Raw genomic sequence first — 20,984 nt, forward strand, 5'->3', positions numbered from 1 at the left:
AGAGATCCCTTTGTCTTTATGTAGTGCAACAAATATGTTAAATGTTACTTGCACAAATCAGATCTAAGTTCAAATAAAACTCTTAATTTATGTGAATGGGGTTTTTTTCCTTGCTGTGGGATCTAAATGCAAATATGGCACTAACTTCAGATTCTGTATTGAAAACTGTTAAAGAGACACATTAATGAACTTTCTGAAAATTATAGAGCTTATTTCTGTCACCTCAAACAAATATACTAATATATACCATTCATACACATAGGATCTAATATTTGAACAGGAGACATTATAGTTTTACACTAGACATTGAATAAATAAAATTGTATGCCATGACTATAGATACTTCTCCCAGAGTATGTGAGCAAGTACATAAGGAGTGTTTCTGTAGTTTAGTGGTTATCATGTTTGCCTCACATACAAAAGGTCCCTGGTTTGTAAGTGAGCAGACAACACTTAATTATTTCTTTACAGTTGGACTTGATGATTTTAAGGGTCTTTTCCAACCTAAATGATCCTGTGTTTCTAAGTACAGAGAGCAGATATTCATCTTTGTCATCATGTATATGAAAATTACTTTATTGGATTGGAGATGTGTCTTCATATGGCTGATGTTTACATGTATTCTTTTCCATTCACGTGTAATGTATCAGGCTGAAAACTTACAATTATTGCTGCAGAAGAGCAAATATGTTCCCAGAAACAAAATCTGAAGACTTTGTTAGCAACATTCAAGAATTTGAAATGGCAGGTTATCAGAGCCTAGTGCAATCAGAAATTTTGGGCTGTTTTTCAAAGCACCAAAATTTACTTGTAATGGGGGGAAAAAGTATTTTTAGGATGTGATATTGGGAAATTGTGATATGAAAAAATATGTCTTTTTATTTTCTGCAATGATGATAATCTATTGTATTTATTTCTACTCAGTAGTCTGTTAATTTACATGATGATGTCTTAAAATAAAAGGGGAATTTAAACTAAGAGGTACCATCAGAGACAAGCTTTTAAACTGACATGTTCGAAATAGGAATTGCCAGAAAAGTTATTGAAATTCTGATTGTGTGTTTCCTGCATGTGGTTAGCTAGTGTTTAAGTAGCTATTTTACTGAAAGTGGTAGTGTTTTGTATTCCTTTTCTATATCACAACTCTGAATTCAAAAGCATATTTGAAATCTGTGGATGCTGCATTGATGGGGAGATAAATTCTTTGCAGAAATGTTGTGCATGTATTCATCTATAGTATAATAAATAATATTTATATATAATGATATATAAAACTAATATTTTTATATATATATGCACATATATATACACATACACAATCTTGGGTTCCTATGACCTAAAATAAAATTCCAGTGAATGTTTGGAACTTACAGATAGTGATAATACCAGCTATTAAATTAAGAAGATATGATAGCTTTACTTTCAACAGTATGTGTAAATATGTGGTAAAGCACATCTGATTGATTATGTCAGTGATTGTGTGCTGTTTATGGCCTAACTGCTGCAAGGGATGTAGCTGGGTTGGTTGCATAAACTATAATTAGTTTCCTCACACAAACCTTCTGTTTATATTGACTTGCCTGTTCTACACAACAGAAACTGGTTGAAAATCTAGCACAGAAAAATAACAAATCAAGTAAGTCAAAAGGTGCTCAGCTTACAAAAATGACTACATGTCTTTCAGTATGTTATATGGGAATACTGAATCTGAATGAAACTGAACTTGTGCTTTTGCATTAAATAGATTTCAGAGACTAAATAGCAAATCAACAGGAAGTCTTATTGACTTCTTTTTTACCTCAGACCTTGTATTAAAAATAGTTCTTGTACAACTGTAAACGTTGCTGTAAACATTGCTACAGGCTTGGGGAGGAGTGGCTGGAGAGCTGCCAGTCAGAGAGGGACCTGGGGGTGTTGATTGACAGCCGGCTGAACATGAGCCAGCAGTGTGCCCAGGTGGCCAAGAAGGCCAATGGCATCCTGGCTTGCATCAGAAATAGCGTGGCCAGCAGGGACAGGGAAGTGATCTTCCCCCTGTACTCAGCACTGGTGAGGCCGCACCTCCATTCCTGTGTTCAGGTTTGGGCCCCTCACTACAAAAAGGACATTGAATTGCTCAAATGTGTCCAGAGAAGGGCAACGAAGCTGGTGAAGGGTCTGGAGCACAGGTCGTACGAGGAGCGGCTGAGGGAACTGGGGTTGTTTAGTGTGGAGAAGAGGAGGCTGAGGGGAGACCTCATCGCCCTCTACAGCTACCTGACAGGAGGTTGCAGAGAGCTGGGGATGAGTCTCTTTAACCAAGTAACAAGCGACAGGACAAGAGGTAATGGCCTCAAGCTGTGCCAGGGCAGGTTTAGACTGTATATTAGGAAGCATTTCTTTACAGAACGGGTTGTTAGGCATTGGAATGGGCTGCCCAGGGCAGTGGTGGAGTCCCCATCCCTGGAGGTGTTTAAGAATCGGGTTGACATAGCGCTGAGGGATCTGGTGTAGTTGGGAACTGTTAATGTTGGGTTGATGGTTGGACTGGATGATCTTCAAGGTCTTTTCCAACCTAGACAATTCTGTGATTCTGTGATTCTGTGAAAACTCTTTCTTAGGTAGGCTGTAGCTCTGTTGTGATACAACAGAACGTTGGCTAATCTGAATGCTTTGGGACTGCATCATCATTTAGAATAGAGAAAATATATTACACTGCATATTGCATGTTCTTCAAAACTGTTGCTTTGATTTTTAAGGGGAAGTGAGTGCTTTTAGTCTGAGACCAAAAAAAAGAAACAGAAAAGTTAAACATTTTTGCTAGAGTTGAAAGACCTGAAGCATTGTTAACAGAGCCCATGCTTAGTGTTGAGATTAGCTGTTCAGATTATTCTATCACTGCCAGCCTCTTAAAGGAGATAAACGCAATATTATGTTGATGTATTTAGAGCGTCCTTGCTTGTCATCTGCACTGCTCTTGGACATATTTTGAAGTGGTAGGAAGATATCACTTTCTGTCTTCTGTCACCAGCCTCTTTATGCACTATTGTGAGCTGCAGTAACCTGGTGGAAAGGCTTTACTCTGTTGTGAAAGTGATCTGTACTGCTCAGTGCTCTTCTTTCATAAAGTTAATAGCAGAAAGATGGTGAGAAGATAAGGAAGGGAAAACCTTGTGGAGAGCAGTCCAACAGGGATGGGACTGCTGCAGGGTAGAAGTGTCCCTGAATGGTGTTGCTTCTGAACGGAGTATCATATCTCTCCTGGGCATTTAAAATTTCTGCATACTGGAGAGTTACACAACCAAATCTTGTTTTAAAAAATAAACCATTCCCATTAGGTTGCTGTAGTGTTTTTTTAAACACAGTGTACATCTGTTGATAAGACTGAAGATTCTGTTAGAGCTGTTCCTTCTATCAGTGTGTGAAAATCTCAGTTCTGCTGAGAAACACACAAGGCAATTAATTTAATCCCGAGATTTCAGAGCATAAGACTAACTAATTCTAAACTCTGGGGGAAAAGTTACATTTGGAGCAGTTTAAGGGTGTCGTCTGGTACTGGCAAGTAGGGAACCATGAATCAAAACATCTAGGGCCTGTTTTAGGCTCTGCCAGTCAGCCAGTCTGAGCCTCAGTTTACCAATGTATATGAGAAACATATCTCAACACTCACTGAATTAATGCTTGCAAAAAGCTGAGAATTTTTAGATAAATAGTGTTATGAAAGACTAAAGAGTAATTTTGGAGAACTATATTTAAGCTATTTTTGTTTGCCCTTCTACTGGCAGTAAGACAAACAATCCTGGGTTTTGCTATTACATTACATTAAATAACACAAGCATGGCAATGCTATTATTTTTCTGAAGATCATTGCGATGTAAAGGTAATTTTTCTACACAGAAAATGCTGTACACCTCCAAAAGCCAACACTGTAAATTATACCTTATTTCAGTTTAATTTGTTGCCATGAGATGACCTTACAAGACCACTTGTGTCTGCTGTGAGTATTTCATTGTGCTTGGAATGTTTAGTAGTTGTCTGCTGACCACAGCATGTATTTTTTTCCACCTGATAGTGTCCCTGGTCACTATTTTAAAGTGAAGAAAGATTGTTTTCAAAGGTAAACAAAAATGTATTTTAATTCTTACACAGTGGAAAACTTATGAAGTCCAATACTGAATGTCTTTTTTACCTATGTCTTCAAATCATAGATCATTCCATTTTCATACTTAAGTTTTCATCATTTTTTTCACATATAGATTTATTTGAAAATCTGTCATGATATGTCCCCAAAGCCACACCAAAATGAAATGGAGAGTTAGTGATTTTTAAATTGTCCTGTTTCTCTCTGATACCACATTGTTATCACATATCATAGCAGGATTACCACCAGTGCTCGTGACCAGAGCTAGGCCCCAAATACTTGTCTTATAAAATGACAAGGAATGGTTAAAAATACTGCCTGTCTTGAAATGTGGGATGGATGTCTTTGAAGAACCTGACAATTCAAAAACCATTCTTGCATCATCTTGTTCATATTATTTTGCTTATTCCTTTCTCCTTCCTCATGCTGTTTATTATTTTGGCTTTTTCTCCTTACTGTCTTTGTATTTTTTCCACTTGCTTCCTTTCTTTTTTTCTTTTTTTTTTTTTTAACTTTTTTTTTCCAGTCTCCTGTCTCCATGCCTCAGAACCTTTTACTTTCAAGTTTAGGGCCAGCCTACAATCACCCTTTCATTTCACCTTTGCCTTCTGAAGGCCAAAGCACAAATAAGAAGAGTCATCCTGATTTCAGTGATCCCCTTTTTTCACTTTTCCTCTGCAATTACAGTTTGAAAGCAAACAGCACTCCCCTTATCACTGAAAGACAGCATATGGCTGAGGCACTTAGGGAGTGCAACAGTGTTACTCTGTGTTTCTGTCTCTTAAAAGTTAAAGAATGATGAAACCATTTGTAATCCGTAGTCACATGACTTCTCTCCTTCATACCTCATTTTCTGAGAAGGAATAGCTCATCTGAATTCCTGACAGTGTGAAATTGTCGACACAATGTGGACTGTGAGTGCAAGTTTTGTGTTCTAATGCAACAATATTTCTCTGTATCAGCTGGATCAGTCATTATATATTTTCACATCTAGTTATTTTCAGATCAAATAATTTGGCTGGCAAAGTGGTAAATAGAAGTGGAAAATATTGGATAGGTATATCTGTAGATAACACTTTCTGTGCTGTTCATATACATGCATATTTTATGCCTGTATAACTCTTTTTCTCAGCAGTGTTCAACATCTTTCCTCTTCTGGACCTATGCTCTTCCTTTTGAAGCATTACTACTACCTAGTGTTATTTATGTGTGTTCGTAACCTCTTTAGGTATACTCAAAGGCCTTGAGATGCTGATATGGTCAAAGACAATTCCCCCCTGTGATTTCTGGTCCATGTCTAGAATGCAGATGTTCCACACGAAAATTTAGAAGTTTTCCATACTCAAAGAGAAACCAGATCAAAGACATCATCATACAACTAATTTTTCTTAGGGACTCAGAGCATGAGGCTGGCTATTACTTATTTTAAAGTGTTACTGGTGTGGAGAAATAATCATGCTTACATATAAATTATGTGGGCCATATACGGGCATCATAATATTTTAAAACATTTAGAGTGTTTTGAAATTAAGCCTTATTGGCTGAACTGAAGGGTGCTAGTGATAACAGCAGCGTGCAGACATAGTAAGTCTCATTCTTTGTCCTGTAGTCCTGAAAATTTTTAAGAGTATTCAGGCTTCACTAACGAGTCAGACATTTTTATCATCTCACAATATTCAAGATCTGTAGCACTCTCCTGCACTCAGAACAGGAATTACTTCTTGATTGTTGCAATTTATTGTTGAGAATCATGACTTTTTGACAGCTTCCTCATAGAAAGGCTTTGCAGCTCAGTGTGTGCTGCTGGCCAGCAATCTGGATACACTACCCAGCACATCCCTGAGTATGCAACACAGGGTGGCTGGCTTTCATCTCATGTCACCTATCACAGTCTAAAAGTCAAGGTATCTAATCTAAGTCATGTCTAGTCAGTAGTGATGGACAAACATCTTTAGAGGCTAGTTCACCCCATCCCAAGACAGGTAAGCTTAATTGCCCTTTGCAATGATGACTAGCTTAACTTGATGCTTAACTTTTAGGGATGACTACATTTTAGTATAATGTTTGATCCTCTACAGGTTCATATTTTTTTATAGAGACACTTGAATTGTATTTCAGATTGGTTTTGAGCATATTCACTGAACAGTGTTTTAAACTTTGTCTGATTAAGGAGATTAGTTTAGGATGGTGGAAATGAAGATATGCTGTTTTCTCCATTTGTTATCATTGAGAATAACGTTCCAAATAGCCAGAAAACTGTGAGGACTTTTAGACTGAGAAGAGATGTGGAAACTGGCTTCTAAAGCAAATAGTTTTGGCTCTGGCCTTGATTTGTTTCTCTTGTGTATCTGTAAAACAATTCTGAGTTTGAAGAGGTACCACCCCGCCCCCCCCCCCAAAAAAAAAAAAAAAAAAAGAAAAAAAAAAGAATGAACTCCTTTATTAAAGGAGATCCAGTTAATTGGTGGAACATCTTCTCTACACATCATTTGTTGCTAAGGTGGTTCATTTTCTATCTAGTATGAGTATTTTCATGACAAGTGTACTACATAGGAAGTTATCTTCAAATGAACACTTAGGGCCATGTTCTTATAATACAATTTCCTATTTTTCCACAACTTCCCTTGAAGACAATTCACAGAAGAATGTGGTTCTCGGTGTGAAAGAGGATGAAAAATATAAATGTTTTCTTACTATTTTACATTTATATGCATACATTACAGATGAACGAATGATTAAACAGAAAGTTCTTCAACTTGTCAAAAAGGAGTAACACACAATTGGCGTAAGTTCATTCAATATGTTAGCTGGGGGAGGTATTTCTGACACCAAACTGCAGGAAGGTGATGTGTAACTAAAATACAAACTTACCACTTCGGAGAAACTGTAATGTTTTAAACCACTTATAAGTCTCAAGGCACACACATTGAGAAGGAGAAAACAGATACATGCTCCCATGAAAGATCATGAAGCTAACCAAATTTAAGCAACAAGCATACAACCGACACTGGTTACCTTCAGCTGGCTGGATCAGCTCCTTGTGCAGACAATTGCCATTTCATCCTGGATTGCCTTAAAAATCTTAAAAATGTAATTAGGATACTTAATTTCAATCAGCTCGGATTTTTTAATTTTTTTTTGTTTTTCCCATCTGAGTGCTGTTTTTTAGCGTTTTTTAAGCTTTTAGGCTTGAGATTGGAGCAAAACCGCCATTAGTTCTAATAGGGTTAGCTACAGGGGTTAGGAATCTATGTGACAGAAAATTTGCGTTATCGCCTTTTTTTAAAAAATTTTTATTTGTAAATCGAAGATACTACCTGCAGATATTCTTACAGCTATTGTGCAGCTGCCGTGCCGTGCTTGCGGGCGTTACTGGGGCGCCGCCGAGGCCCGCAGCAACACCAGGGGTCTCTGCTGTCCAGCGCTTCCCGCGGCAGCCGCCGCTCCCCAGCCCTGCCCTGCCCTGCCCAACCGCGCCCCGCCCGAGCCCTCCGCAGCGGTAACACCCACCCGCTCCTCTGGAAAGAAAAAGATGTTTTAGTGGCACAACTTCCTACTGCGTGAAGTGCAAAGAGCAAAATTCCATCTACAGACAAAATAATATTTGCGGTTATGCAAGGCAGGTTGCCCCTTGCAAAAGCTAATTTGGTAGATTAGCTACTGTCCTCTTTTTCATGTGTAAAACATACTTGTTTATCGTCCAGAGGCTTTTCGAGGGGAGGGGGGAATGGGCGACTTCTATCTCTTTTGGAATCTCTTTTGTTTAAAGACACAAGCAGTGGTTGTTTACTTTCCCAAAACATTTTCCTTCCTGTGCTCCGTGCTGCAACTTTGGTCATGAAGCAGGCTCATAGGTCTGATTTACCTGAAATATTTGGGGAATAACGAGTTATCTCCACTTAAATATGCATAAATACATAGAAGCGTAAAACTGATGATGCCCCTCCTTTCTCAAGGAGTACTGGAGGGGAGCACATGACGTTTGTTTTTCTGTGGATTTGGGTCTCCTGACGGAGCCGAGAACCAGCTCTTGCTCGTGGGACCTAAAGAGCTTTTGGCGATTTTATTCCTCGGTCGCCAGCCGGGTCGGTACCATCCGTCACCGGGCTGAACAAAATGACTGCTGAGGGCCCTACGTGGCTTTCGCTTTGCCTGCAAGTGACCGGAGGGAGGCTATTTTGAGGCGGGCGGGGAGGGGGGGGAGCGGGGGAGAGCAGCAATCCGCGCCGGCGAGTGGCCCACAGGCGACACCAGCCCGAATAAGCGTGTAAGTGGTTAAGCGTCCGTTTGGCTGCCTGCGTGTCCGTCGTGGCTCCACGCTTCCGGGGGCCGGGGCCAGGGGCCAGGGGCGGGCCGGGCGGGGGAGAGGCTGCGCCCCGGCAGCGCCGCCGCACACACCGCCCCACACACCGCCCCTGGCTCGGCGCAGCGGCGGCGCGGCAGCCGGCGGCGGGAGCCGACGTCCGCTCGGACGGGGAGGGCGCCCGCGGGACAGGTAGGCAGGGACAGGTAGATACGGACCCGCCCCGCCCCGCCCCGCAGGTGCGGCGCCGGCAAGCCGCGGTGCCGGACGCGGGTGCGGCGGAGCAGCGCGGCGGCATCCCGGGGCGGGGGAGCCCCGCTCGTGGAGCGGAGCGGGGGTCGCCCTCGGCAGAAGCGCCCTCGGGATGGCGGTGGGATGTCTGCCCCGCTCGTCGGTACCGCCGCCTTGGCAGAGCAGCCGGGCGCCCGCGCGTTTCTCTCCGCGTTGGCGCTGGGGAGTGACCGGGCTGGTGGGGCGGCTCTGGGGCTCCGGGCAGGCTCATCCCGTTCCCCTCAGCTCGCACCGCCTCCCTCTTCCGCGCCAGCGGTCCGGAGCCGGGACGACTCGGTTCAGGCTCTCCGTAGAGCAAAGGATTTGCGAGAAATATCTTTTTCTAAAGGTTACCGTTCGTTTGCACGGAAGGCTTTTGGCCGTCCGAAACGGAGAATGGAACGAGGGTACATACTGAAATAGAGGGATGTTTGTGTGTATATGTAAATAAGCATGACCTGCACATCTGTTTAGTAACTTAACTTCGTTCCAGCATGTGTCTTTCAGCAGAAGCTGCCGAGAGAAATTCTCAGTCGTGTGGTATCCTGTACAGATTTTCTTTTGGCGACGGGCATAGTAGTGTAAATATTTCCTACTTTGTGTTTGAGCCAAGAAGTAGGCTAGATCTGGAAATGTAGGCACAAGTCAATTAGGAAAAATAAGCAGCTGCTTTTCCTAGAATGAGGCTTTTTGGTAATCTTACATATTACTTAAATGTAGCTGCCAGTCATTGAGTACTTAAATGTAGTCAAAGCAGACATGTATTTCCCAGCATTGTGTACAGCTCTGAAGTTTTTCTCAAGTGCCAACTTTTGGTTATAGAGTGAGTTAAAACCTCGGTTTGGAACATGCTGCCAGTACTGGAGATGTTTCATGGCATACTTTCTCAGGTTTGTAACTGAGCTTTGGCAGGAGCAGTTTGGAAAGCAGATTAACATAATGACTCTATTTAGGAAAAATGTTTTTATCCAGCAACTTGGAAGAACAAAAAAACCCAAAAAGCCAAGTCTGGAGAGTCACATTTGTTTCCCAGCAGATAAGCTACAGACCTATGCTGAAAAGTCTTAGATGCTTTGACCGAGCAGCATGTCTGATGTGAGACTGAAACTGCAAGCTGACTTCAGGCTTTGGTTTCATTGTCAACACCCCTAAATGGCATTTGTGCCCAATAACACAATACCGGGAGGAAAGCATACGTAATTAGGTATGTGCGCTCTTCTTGAAGCGCAGAGGGGCGTGAACTGTCTGAGCTGGAGACAGAATTTAGGAAAATAACAGCCTGGGTGGCCAAATTATCTGTATCGGTTGCTACTCAGTGGCCCTGCAGATTTTTCTGTTTTAGGTCAGAAAGGCCAGCTGGGCAGGTATGCTCCAGATTTTTAATAAACTGGACAAACAACGTAATTTAGGCCCAAGTTTCTACTTGTTTGCTCCTGTAAGTCATGCACCTGCACAGCATCAAAACATGGAGCATTATCTAGTAAAATTTATACAATTTTTCTTACACAGACAACTGTAATCACCATGTGGCCTTGTCATACAATCAAATTTAAATGTGTGTCATTCCCACAAGAGGTGCATCACTTGCATCATGTTAGTATTGATTGTTAATATGCTGTGGAGATGACATGGCTTTGCATTTGGCTTCTTAAGGTGGTGCAGTTGTAAGTCTGGAGTGTGTAGAAGTCTCTGCTAGAAGATGAGCAGTTCACAGGACTGGCAATGAATTTTCTGTGCCTTGCTCACTGATTACAGTCTGTGTCTTGCCAGAAGATTCTCAACTGCTGGCTGCTCAGTGACCTGTGTGAAGTAAAATGGTTGTACCTATTTAATTTCCCCTGTTTTGAGTAACATGTGGTGAAAGGGTCTAAAGTCTGCACTGTTCTCCAGGGGCATGGCTGTGCACGCCAGTTTCAACTCCCCCCAGGCAGCCCCACTAGACAGAAACTGTACTGCCTTTGCCTCAATAGCATGATGCTTTAGCCCTTCGTATACCATAAATTTTACCATTTAGCTGCTCTAGCTGAAATATGCCAACACTTTGAATGTGACTGGAGGTGTGGGTTTGTGTCCTCACAGGGTGGGTACTGGGAGGACCTTTTCCAGCGGTTACAGTGTTAAATGAGCTGTTCCTGCCCTGCAGCTGAACGGAAGAGTTTGACCAAGTAAACAGTCCTGTGGTGACTCTCCTAACCACGTTTTCCATGAAAGCATGTATTCTGCTCTATGGGGGCATGCACCTAGGGAAGCAAATGCTGTTTGACAAAAGCAGTTGACTCATCTGTGCAAACCGTGTATTAACATACTTAAGTTTGATTAACATCTGACAGAGTTTGGAGTGGGCTTTTGACTGCAGCTGGTAAGGATCCCTTGAATTTATATTCAGATTACTTGGCAGGAGTTTGCACTGTGTCTCTCCACACCTTTTTCTTGTCTAGGCATTTTCAATTCTTCTCATTAAGGGAAGTAAGTGGTTTTTGGGGAAGGAAAAAAATAAACAGATTCTTTGCATATGTGCTACAATTTTACTCAAAGATACGTTGATTCTTCCATACAAAATACCATAACATGCATGTGATCCAGAATATTCATGTCTTAAATGGAACACAGCGTAGAGCAGTGAAAATCCACTACAAGCGTTTTTTTAGATGTGGGGTGGAATGGTGTAGTGGAACTTACGTCCTTATTTGCACTAAGCAGTGCCTTCCTTGATGAATGATACCAGTGGCACCAGATTTCACTATATAGTAGTTATGTTACCAGCTCACTGTCAGCAGTGGAATTTGACCCTGATTTTTAATATTAAGAGATGGGTTTCCCAGTAGTTGATACTCATATTTCCCTTTGAAGATTTGAAACATATGCTAGAATCAGCATATCATGAACTTAGAAATAACTGCATTATTTTTTCATCTATGAGAAGAATCTGTGTCTTGATATTCCAAATGTTTTTCTTACGAAAAGCGTATGTATAATGTAAAGCCATCTGTCAGAAAAATAGGAGGACTATTCTGGGGAGGGATTTGCTTTACTAGAATAGCTCTATTGATTGTGTCAGCATTCTTGTTAATTAACCCATTCAAACTGTCCGGTCTTTAATTGATGTTTTGCTTGTGTAAGGATTTGTGGTTCATGCCTTTGGATGTACACATTAGGTTGATATTAAAATGTAGACAGCCAGCTCTTCATGTTTTATCTATGTTTTGTATCTGATTGTCAGAGAAATTAGCCCATAGTCAGCTAATTCTGAGCCCTTTTGATGTGCAAGACAATGAAAGAATATAGATTGGGAAGCAGAAAGCATAATTTTAACTTTGACACTGACTTGCTGTGTGACCTCAGGAAAGAAATTTAATCTTTTTTCTGCTGCTGTAAAAGAACACTCTTCTAAGCCTACCGAATTATTTTTGTTGAACACGCAGAGATGCCAATTAACTCTTGCAAAGACACTTGCATATGAAGACTTCATAACAATATGTCTTATATTTAAAATAGAAACACTAGCTCTTACAGCTGTAAGTGTCCCACCACTCCAGTCACAGGAGCTGTACAACAGCACAGAAATAATAGCAAAAATGGTTTTGCCTTTTATAGTCTAAAATTTAAGACAAAAGAAAGTAGGAAATAAGGAAGGACAATGAAATAATGAAAACAACTGTCAAGCCCCAGTCATTATTAATCAAAAATCATGGAAATTAAAATGTTTAAAGGGATTAATGATAGTTTTTTTCAGGTGAGAGTCTTGAAGTAGGAGACGATGTAGAACTACTTCTCTGAAACACCAGTATATTATCAATGATGGTACCGTAGCCCTGCCAAAGAAGGGCTCAACATCTTGTTGAGTATGAGGAATGTTGGGCATGGAAAGAGACCCATGAAAGGCAAGGGGAGACTTGGACAAGCCATGACCTTAGGGCAATGCAGAAGGTGGATTTATCAGGCTGGACAAGAGAAGACCAGCAGCGCTTTGTGGTGTGGGTGAAGTTGTCCAGGCATGAGACAGGGGTGCCCTGACCCAGCCTGGTGATGTCTCCCATGGGCAGTGCTGCTCTGGGAGAGAGTGCTTGAAACAGTGGTGGATGATGTAGAGAAAAGGGATGGCTGGTCAAGGCTGCTCAGGAAAGAAAAAATGATCAAGAGAGCGATAATGTGAGTTTAGGGTGACTGACACATCTGTGAGCAGCAGCAGGGTGGAACACCAAACCAGAGTTTAGCAGAAGATACATTACTTTGATGGACTGCAAAGAAAAGAAGAATGACTTGGACAGAAAACAATAAGCAAGCTGGTAGTTTGTTGTTCCATGCACACCCCCATTTCTTTTGGAAAGATGCCACTGCTTTGTAAAGTCTTCTGTATATCGCAAGCACTATACAATGAGTTTGTGCTGCATCATGCTTATCTCCTTCAGGGGTAAATCCTGTAAGCCCTCTTCAAAGTGAGTAGCACTGTATTCCATAAGTAACTGTACAAGACAAATGCATTCAGCACAGAATGATTCAGGGAGACAGTAAGGGCAGAAGGACATCATTCTTAACATATTTTGGTCTTAGCCCTGTGAGAATATTTTTCATTAATGAAAACAAAGACATCTGTGCAGGGTCTCAATGAGTTCAGGACATTCACAGCATCTTTTGAAGTTTCTCCATGTACAGAAATCTTGTTTATCTACTTTTCAGGACTCTTTTGGGGCACTTGGTGAATTTAAAGGATTTAGACAGCAAGTAATAACATTATCACCTGTTAAGTTACTCATATTTGTCTTGTGGAAATGTTTTGATTTTATCTTGCAGACATTTTTCTGAAGCACAGGAGAAAAATGTTCAAGGTGGAGATAACTTTGACTTGAGATTTTTCCTGTCCCCAACTGTCATCTGGAACAAAATACTCTTCTGTCAAAGGGTTTAGGAAAAGTCATGATGAGATCCTCATCCGTGGTTCACAGTGGACCTGGCAGTGCTGCGTACCGCCTGTACTCTGCAGTCATGCCACAGCTCTGCGGCCGTGCCAACCTAGAATGTGGGAGCTGCCCAAGAGCTGCCTAGCTCTGGCTCTGCCTATGCGTTGGGGTTTCCCATTGGGAGCCAGCATGTGCTGGAGGAAGCTGTGCACTGCAGTCTCGTTTTGATCGTCCTAATTCATATCTAAAGATCAGGGCTACAGGGTGCATCTGGCTTCCACTGTAGACACAGGTGGGAACAGTGAGGTTGCTAGCTGGTGGAACAAAAAGGAGGAATTTGTGGCTGTGATGCTGTGTTTGTCTTCTCCTAAACTGGGTTTTGGGGGGATCCCACTACCATGCTGGTATCCTTCTGACCTCACATACTGCAAAGGTGAATTAAATCAAATTTGTTTCTATGTTTTCACTGTTGTGGGCTTCATTCAGACCTTTTGTACTATGGCAGTCTATTTTTTATTAACTGTGTTGCTCAACACTTCAGTTTGGTGTTGATTCACGTATAGTGATTTAGGTGATGGCTGTTTTAAGTTACTTGCCCCTTTCTTCATGTGACCCATAGAGAAGTTTCAGAATCAGTTGATTTGGGTGAGAGCTTTTGAATCCTGACAAGGTTTTGGAATTGCTGAACTGATTAATTAAAGAGGAGCGAGAGAGTTTCGATCACAGGGCTCTGTCAAAAAGAGCTCCCAGAGCGAATGTTTTGTGTGAAAGCATGCCTTGCAGTCTAAGCCAGGAGTGACAGTGATTGTAACACAATGCTGTTCATGTGACAGCCAGACAAAGAGGCCATTATGCACGCCTGACTGGCATCAGATCCTCCCAAAGCCAATAGTCAGACTATGCTTGGTCACCCTGAGAACATGAATACACTGGAAGCAGTTGCATGCTAAAAAAGAAAAAAAAGACGTGTGTGTGTGTGTGTGCGCGCGCACACGCGTATGTGTATGTGTGCGCCAAGGTCTGTTTAAGTTGTAAGTACGAATTGACATAACTGATTTGTTTATGTTTTTTTGGAAGCTGCTGTCAGGAATCAGCAGAAAACGTTTAATATAGCACTGAGGACAGACACGGTGGTAATAAGACAGAGTATGTCAACAGGCCAAGTAGATCTTCCAGTTCTTTTGTTCTGTGCTCCAAGATTGCTTCCTACATTGTGCTTTTGAGCATGTGTAACTGAGTTCTAGTTTCTTCTAAAGTGTTTACAAAATTTTGGACCAGACTGGTGTGTTAACACACACATGTTATGGTCACTGGAACTTAGGTGCAAATAATGCCCGTGTGTGTTTGTGGGAAGCATTTATTTGGTGATTTATAAACCCTCTTCAGAGGGTTCAAGACCACTGGCAAGAATGAAGAGCACTTGATGCATAAAGAAATGTCCCTGACAGCTTGTGAGCTGCAGCAGTCTTGGCCCCAAAGGCAGCATACTTGCGTCAGTCATTGTAAATCTATTTAAAAAATAGGATACAGCATCTGGAGTGGAAAGCTCTTCAATTAGAAATATATTTGTTTAAAATCAACTGTTTCGCCTTTGCAGCCCTGAGGGCTGGATTGTCTTCTCCAGTGCACAAGAGGTGGCACCCAATGATGGCCGCTGGTGGTCTTACCCAGCAAAGGCACTTTGGACTCATTCCCTAGCTACTGCTGTATGTTCCTTTTTTTCTCTTTTTTCCTTCTTTTTTCTTTTATTTTTCCTTTTTTCTTCTAATTTTTCCTTTCCCCCTTTTTTCTTTTTTCCCTTTTTTTCTTTTTTTCTTCCTTTTTCTTTCCCTTCCCTCTCTTCCTTTTTCTATTTTCTTATTCTGATTGAGGATCTTATTAAACTTGTGTTTGCTTTTGAACAGTATTTACTCCTAAACACATAGCTCAAGGGAAACATGTCATTTACAGAGCACTTCGCCTGTTTGTTGGTATATTGGTATAACGAGTTCAATTTCCTTAATTTCATGTAAGGTTCAAATACGTTTTTTGATTTTGCTCTGACTGTTACACTTTCTGAATACAGAAATTCAAAATATAAAATTATTTCAAATTCTGCAGTTGTGTTTTGTTTATACTGACACATTTTTCCTACTTCGCTTGCACTTTCCTAGTGAATATTTTACTTTAGAGAAGCTGTTGAACTGCAAAGAAGAACAGAAAGCATTTTTGCAACTGGTGACAGAGTAGTATTAAATAATGTATCTTTTTATTTATTCAGTTCCCCATCATTAGGCTTTTCTTTGGAGGGTTTTTTTGTCTATACTTTTGGGAGAGATGATCACCAAAATTACTTATGCCTATATTAAGAGATCTGTGTCATCAAAAATTAATCTGAAGAAGGTCAGGCTGTATTTTGTGTTTGAGGTACAAATGATAAATCAAGAAGTATGGTATATGGGTAGCTCTATTTAAATACACAACACAAGTGCCTGAAGAGCTGATGATTTTATTGCTCCCGCCTGCTTCAATGAAGGGCCATGCTCAGTCCTGCCCCATCCAGCATGTGCTGAGGGCTGCCCCCGGCAGCCAGCCCTTCCCCACACTCACCCGCCACGCTCCAAAAACAGAACTCTGAGGAGTTGTTGCAGGTTCTGTATGAACTTAGCACTTTTGCTCACAAATTCCTTTTTATGTCAAGTTGCTTGTGGTTGAGGATCAAAACTTGAGAGTTTAGTGATTTTGTCTGAATTTTACATGCTAGTAAAAATCCCAGCCAATTTTGGCCTGACACTTGGGTGTTTTTTTGGTGGTTGTTGCTTCTTTCTTTAACCTGAGTGTGGTTGAAGAGTGCCACTGCTCCTGGGAAAAAAAAAAAAAACAGGAGGTGTTTTGTTTGGGCAGCAAGGTTGGCATAGTTAGACTCCCGACCAGATTCTTCCTCCAGTGTTTACCTTAATCTTCTTAGTGGAAGGACGTACTGAGGATACAGCCCAGCTGGTGTCGGAGGGGAGACTCAGCTGTTGGTCTAAGAAATTCAGTGATCTGCCTGAGAAAGTCAGGTGAATAAATGCTTGCTGAGGGTAAAGCTGGCTAGACAGAGAGTTTTTTTCAAACAGTCCTCAAGAAAAGGATCAGTTCTTAATAACTTTTTTTTAAAACTGTGTTGGAATGGTGCCAGACTGCATAGAAGGTAGAATTTCCTTCTCTCTTGCAAACACTGTGGAAATGATACTTGTGATCTCTGTATGTGCTGCCATTAAAGGATGTAGGCCACTGCACAGCCTTATGACAGCAGTGGATTTTAATTACCCATATAATTACTTTTTTGTGCATAAGAATCTCTTAAATTATAATGTCACTATGAATGTCCTAAAAGTGCATGTCGTGTGAAACAGCACACTGTCCGTCTCCTGAGGACAGCAAAGCAAACACCCTCTCCAAATCTGAAATCCCATCTCTCATGTGGCCCTGTTACTCAGTGCAGGAAATAATTATGTCCAAGTACTAATGTACAAATGAACTCATGTTCTGGGTGTGCTTTACTATTCAAATCGCATCCACCTGTACAATGTTCGGTTTTGGGACCACAAAAGACAAAGACATTTGAGTATGTAATTTAAAAGTAATGGGTAGGACTTAATGTAGAGATGGTACTGTATGATTCTTGCCTGCTAGATATAGTTTGGTATAGGTGTCACTATCTCTCATGATGTAAGCTCTCATGGTCCTGTTTGATGTTGTCAGGTGCTCCCATCCATTTGGTATTTTCTGATGCATTGGTAGCATCCAAATTACTGTATTCAGTGACATCAAAATATGGGAGCTTTGGAACTTGTGAAATTTTGTTTTTTACAATGCTCCTAGGAGACTTTCAGGAATCTAAACATCACAAGAAGATTTTGTGGAAAGATGGGAAGGAGATACATCAGTTGAGTTCAACAAGTCTTAGTTTAGATCCTCTCTAGAGTACTGTTTACTTTCATAGAAAATCTAAGTAATTGTAATAGGAATAAACAGACACTTAAGTCTAAACAGAGTTTTTATGAGCTCCTAAATGGGAGTCCCATTTGTGCTATTGTCCTATTTGCCCCTAATTTTGTGATGTTACTTCCAGAGCCGTTACTCACATCCTTTATGAGTTCTCACATGCTTTGGGAGTGAGCACGTGAATATCCACAAACCCTGGGTGGTTCTTTCATCAGAGACTGCGTGTCCCCTGCTGCTACTTCACAGTCCCTTCTTCCGGACAAAGGCCACGTTCCTTGAAGCAGCAAAGAAAGCTCAGAAATCAAGTATAGTGGTAATGGGGTTGAGAGTGTTTGGATTAGGTTAAGGACCAATAAAGCAGATCTTGCTGTGGGAGTCTGCTATAGACCTCCCAGCCAAAGCAGTGAGGTGGATGAAGCCTTATATGAACAGTTGGGAGAAATCTTGCAGTCACTTGCCATTGTTCTTTGGGGGGACCTTAACCTCCCGGGTGTCTGCTGGGATCACAACACAGCAGAGAGGGAACAATCCAGGAGGTTCCTGGAATGTGTGGAGGAAAACTTCCTCACACAGCTGGTGAGTGAGCCGACCAGGGGAGGTGCCCTCCTGGACCTGCTTCTTGTGAACAGGGAAGAGCTTGTGGGGGAGGTAAAGGTTGGAGGCCGTCTAGGGTGCAGTGATCATGAGATGATTGAGTTTTCGATCCTTGGAGAAACAAAGAGAGGGGTTAGTAAAACTGCCACCTTAGACGTCCGCAGGGCAAACTTTGACCTGTTCAAAAGACTGATTGACAAAATCCCTTGGGAGGCTGCCTTGAAGGATGTGGGAGTCCATGAAGGCTAGACATACTACAAGAGAGAAGTCTTAAAGGCAGAGGAGCAGGCTGTTCCCGTGTGCCGAAAAACAAGCAGGCGGGGAAGGAGACCGGCCTGGCTAAACAGGGACCTTTGGCTGGATCTCAAGAAGAAAAGGAGAATCTATGACCTTTGGAAGAGGGGCCAGGTCTCTCATGAAGACTATAAAGATGTAGTGAAGTTATGCAGGGAGAGCATTAGGAGAGCCAAAGCGCACCTAGAGCTCAACTTGGCTACAGCTGTTAAGGATAATAAAAAATGTTTCTATAAGTGTGTTAACAGCAAAAGGAGGATTAGGGAAAGTCTCCGTCCTTTATTGGATTCAGAGGGAAACATGGTAACTAAGGATGAGGAAAAGGCTGAGGTGCTTAACGCCTACTTTGCCTCAGTCTTTAGCAGTGGAACTGGCTGTTCCCTGGACACCCAGCCTCATGAGCTGGGAGATGGGGAGGGGAAGCAGAATGAGGTCAGCACAATTAAAGAGGAGGTGGTCAGAGACCTGCTACACCACTTGGATGCACACAAGTCTGTGGGACTGGATGGGTTACACCCAAGGGTGCTGAGGGAGTTGGCAGATGTGCTCGCCAAGCCGCTTTCCATGATTTACCTGAAGTCATGGCTAACTGGGGAGGTCCCATTGGACTGGAGGGTGGCAACTGTGACATCCATCTACAAGAGAGGCAGAAAGGAGGATCCAGGAAACTATAGACCTGTCAGTCTGACCTTGGTGCCAGGGAAGGTCATGGAGCAGATCATCTTGAGTGCCATTACAAGTCATATAATGGACAACCAGGGGATCAGGCCTAGTCAGCATGGGTTTATGAAAGGCAGGTCCTGCCTGACAAACCTGATCTCCTTCTATGACAAGATGACCCGACTATTGGACGAGGGGAAAGCTGTGGATATTATCTACTTGGATTTTCAAAAAGCGTTTGACACAGTTCCCCATAGGATTCTCATAGAAAAACTGGCTGCTCATGTCCTGAATGAGTGAATGGTCTGCTGGGTCAAGCACTGGATGGACGGTGCCAGAGAGTGGTGGTCAATGGAGTTAAATCCAGCTGGTGGCCGGTCACAAGTGGTGTTGGGACCATTTCTGTTCAACATCTTTATTGATGATCTTGATAAAGACATAGAGTGTATCATCAGTAAGTTCGCAGATGACACCAAGTTAAGCGGGAGTGTCGATCTGCATGAGGATAGAGAGGCTCTACAGAGAGACTTGGATAGATTGGATCGGTGGGCCAACGTTAACGGGATGAGCTTCAACAAGGCCAAGTGCCAGGTCATGCACTTGGGCCACAACAACCCCATGCATTGCTACAGGCTTGGGGAGGTGTGGCTGGAGAGCTGTGTGGAAGAGAAGGATCTGGGGGTTCTAATTGACAAACAGCTGAACACGAGCCAGCAGTGTGCCCAGGTGGCCAAGAAAGCCAACGGCATCCTGGCTTGTGTTAGAAATAGTGTGACCAGCAGAAGTAGGGAGGTGATAGTCCCCCCGTACTCTGCACTGGTGAGGCCACACCTGGAGTATTGTGTCCAGTTTTGGGCACCTCAGTACGAGAGAGATATTGAGGTACTGGAGTAAGCGCAGAGGAGGGCAACGAAGCTGGTGAAGGGCCTGGAGAACAAATCCTATGAGGAGCGATTGAAGGAGCTGGGACTGTTTAGTTTGAGGAAGAGAAGGCTGAGGGGAGACCTCATCACTCTCTACAACTACCTGAAAGGACACTGTAGAGAGGTTGGTGCTGGTCTCTTCTCACATGTAATTAGTGACAGAACAAGGGGGAACGGCTTTAAACTCCAACAGGGGAGGTTCAGACTGGACATCAGGAAAACATTTTTCAGAGAAAGAGTGGTCAGACAGTGGAATAGGCTGCCCAGGGAGGTGGTGGAGTCACCATCCCTGGATGTGTTTAAGGGTCGTTTAGATGAGATGTTGGTGGATATGGTGTAGGGGAGAACTTTGTAGAGTAGGGCTGATGGTTGGACTTGATGATCCCAAGGGTCTTTTCCAACCTGAATGATTCTGTAATTCTATGATTCTATGAAAGGTGAAGTGACTGAGAAGTAATTAATACCTGTCCGCATTGGCTGTATGTTGATTGGATAGCATGGAGGAGAGGCATAGTACAAAGCCTGGTGCAATTATTCAGTGTGGCTTTGCCCTTTGGTAGGAGTTACTGATATATTGCAGCTGAGGAGTGCACTATTCTATCTATCTATCTATCTATCTATCTATCTGTCTATCTATCTATGTGGGTTCTGATTAACCACATGATTGCTTTTTATGCATAAGAATGCTAGTAAGACATTGACTTTTTCCTGCCATGACAAAAATCTGGGCACCTGTGGCTGGACGGTTGCTGCCACTGCTTTGCTCTGATACTGTCTTCCTGGCATGAGCCATAGGAAAGAAAAAATACTTAACACTCTGCAAGTTCTCAAGGAACTGTAAGTCCAGGAGCAGAAAACCCACCTCCCCAGACCTGCTGACTGTTTTGCTTGTGTGCTGAGGTGCCGGAAGGCTGGTGATCTACCAAATGTATCAGCCCTGGTAAAACTGTCTC

The 20,984-nt window shown here is 42.3% G+C and overlaps 1 protein-coding gene across 1 annotated transcript in view; it reads left to right on the forward strand.

The window, feature by feature from the left end:
* Positions 1–8,535: 8,535 nt before the first annotated feature.
* Positions 8,536–20,984, forward strand: part of MEGF10 (multiple EGF like domains 10) — a 108,132-nt gene continuing 95,683 nt past the window's right edge. Inside the window, exon 1 of the mRNA XM_074812945.1 lies at positions 8,536–8,615. The gene's annotated coding sequence lies outside the window, so the exon portion shown is untranslated. The remainder of the gene's footprint in view (positions 8,616–20,984) is intronic.

This window comes from Strix aluco, chromosome Z (assembly GCF_031877795.1).
Source record: "Strix aluco isolate bStrAlu1 chromosome Z, bStrAlu1.hap1, whole genome shotgun sequence".
Classification (NCBI taxonomy): domain Eukaryota; kingdom Metazoa; phylum Chordata; class Aves; order Strigiformes; family Strigidae; genus Strix; species Strix aluco.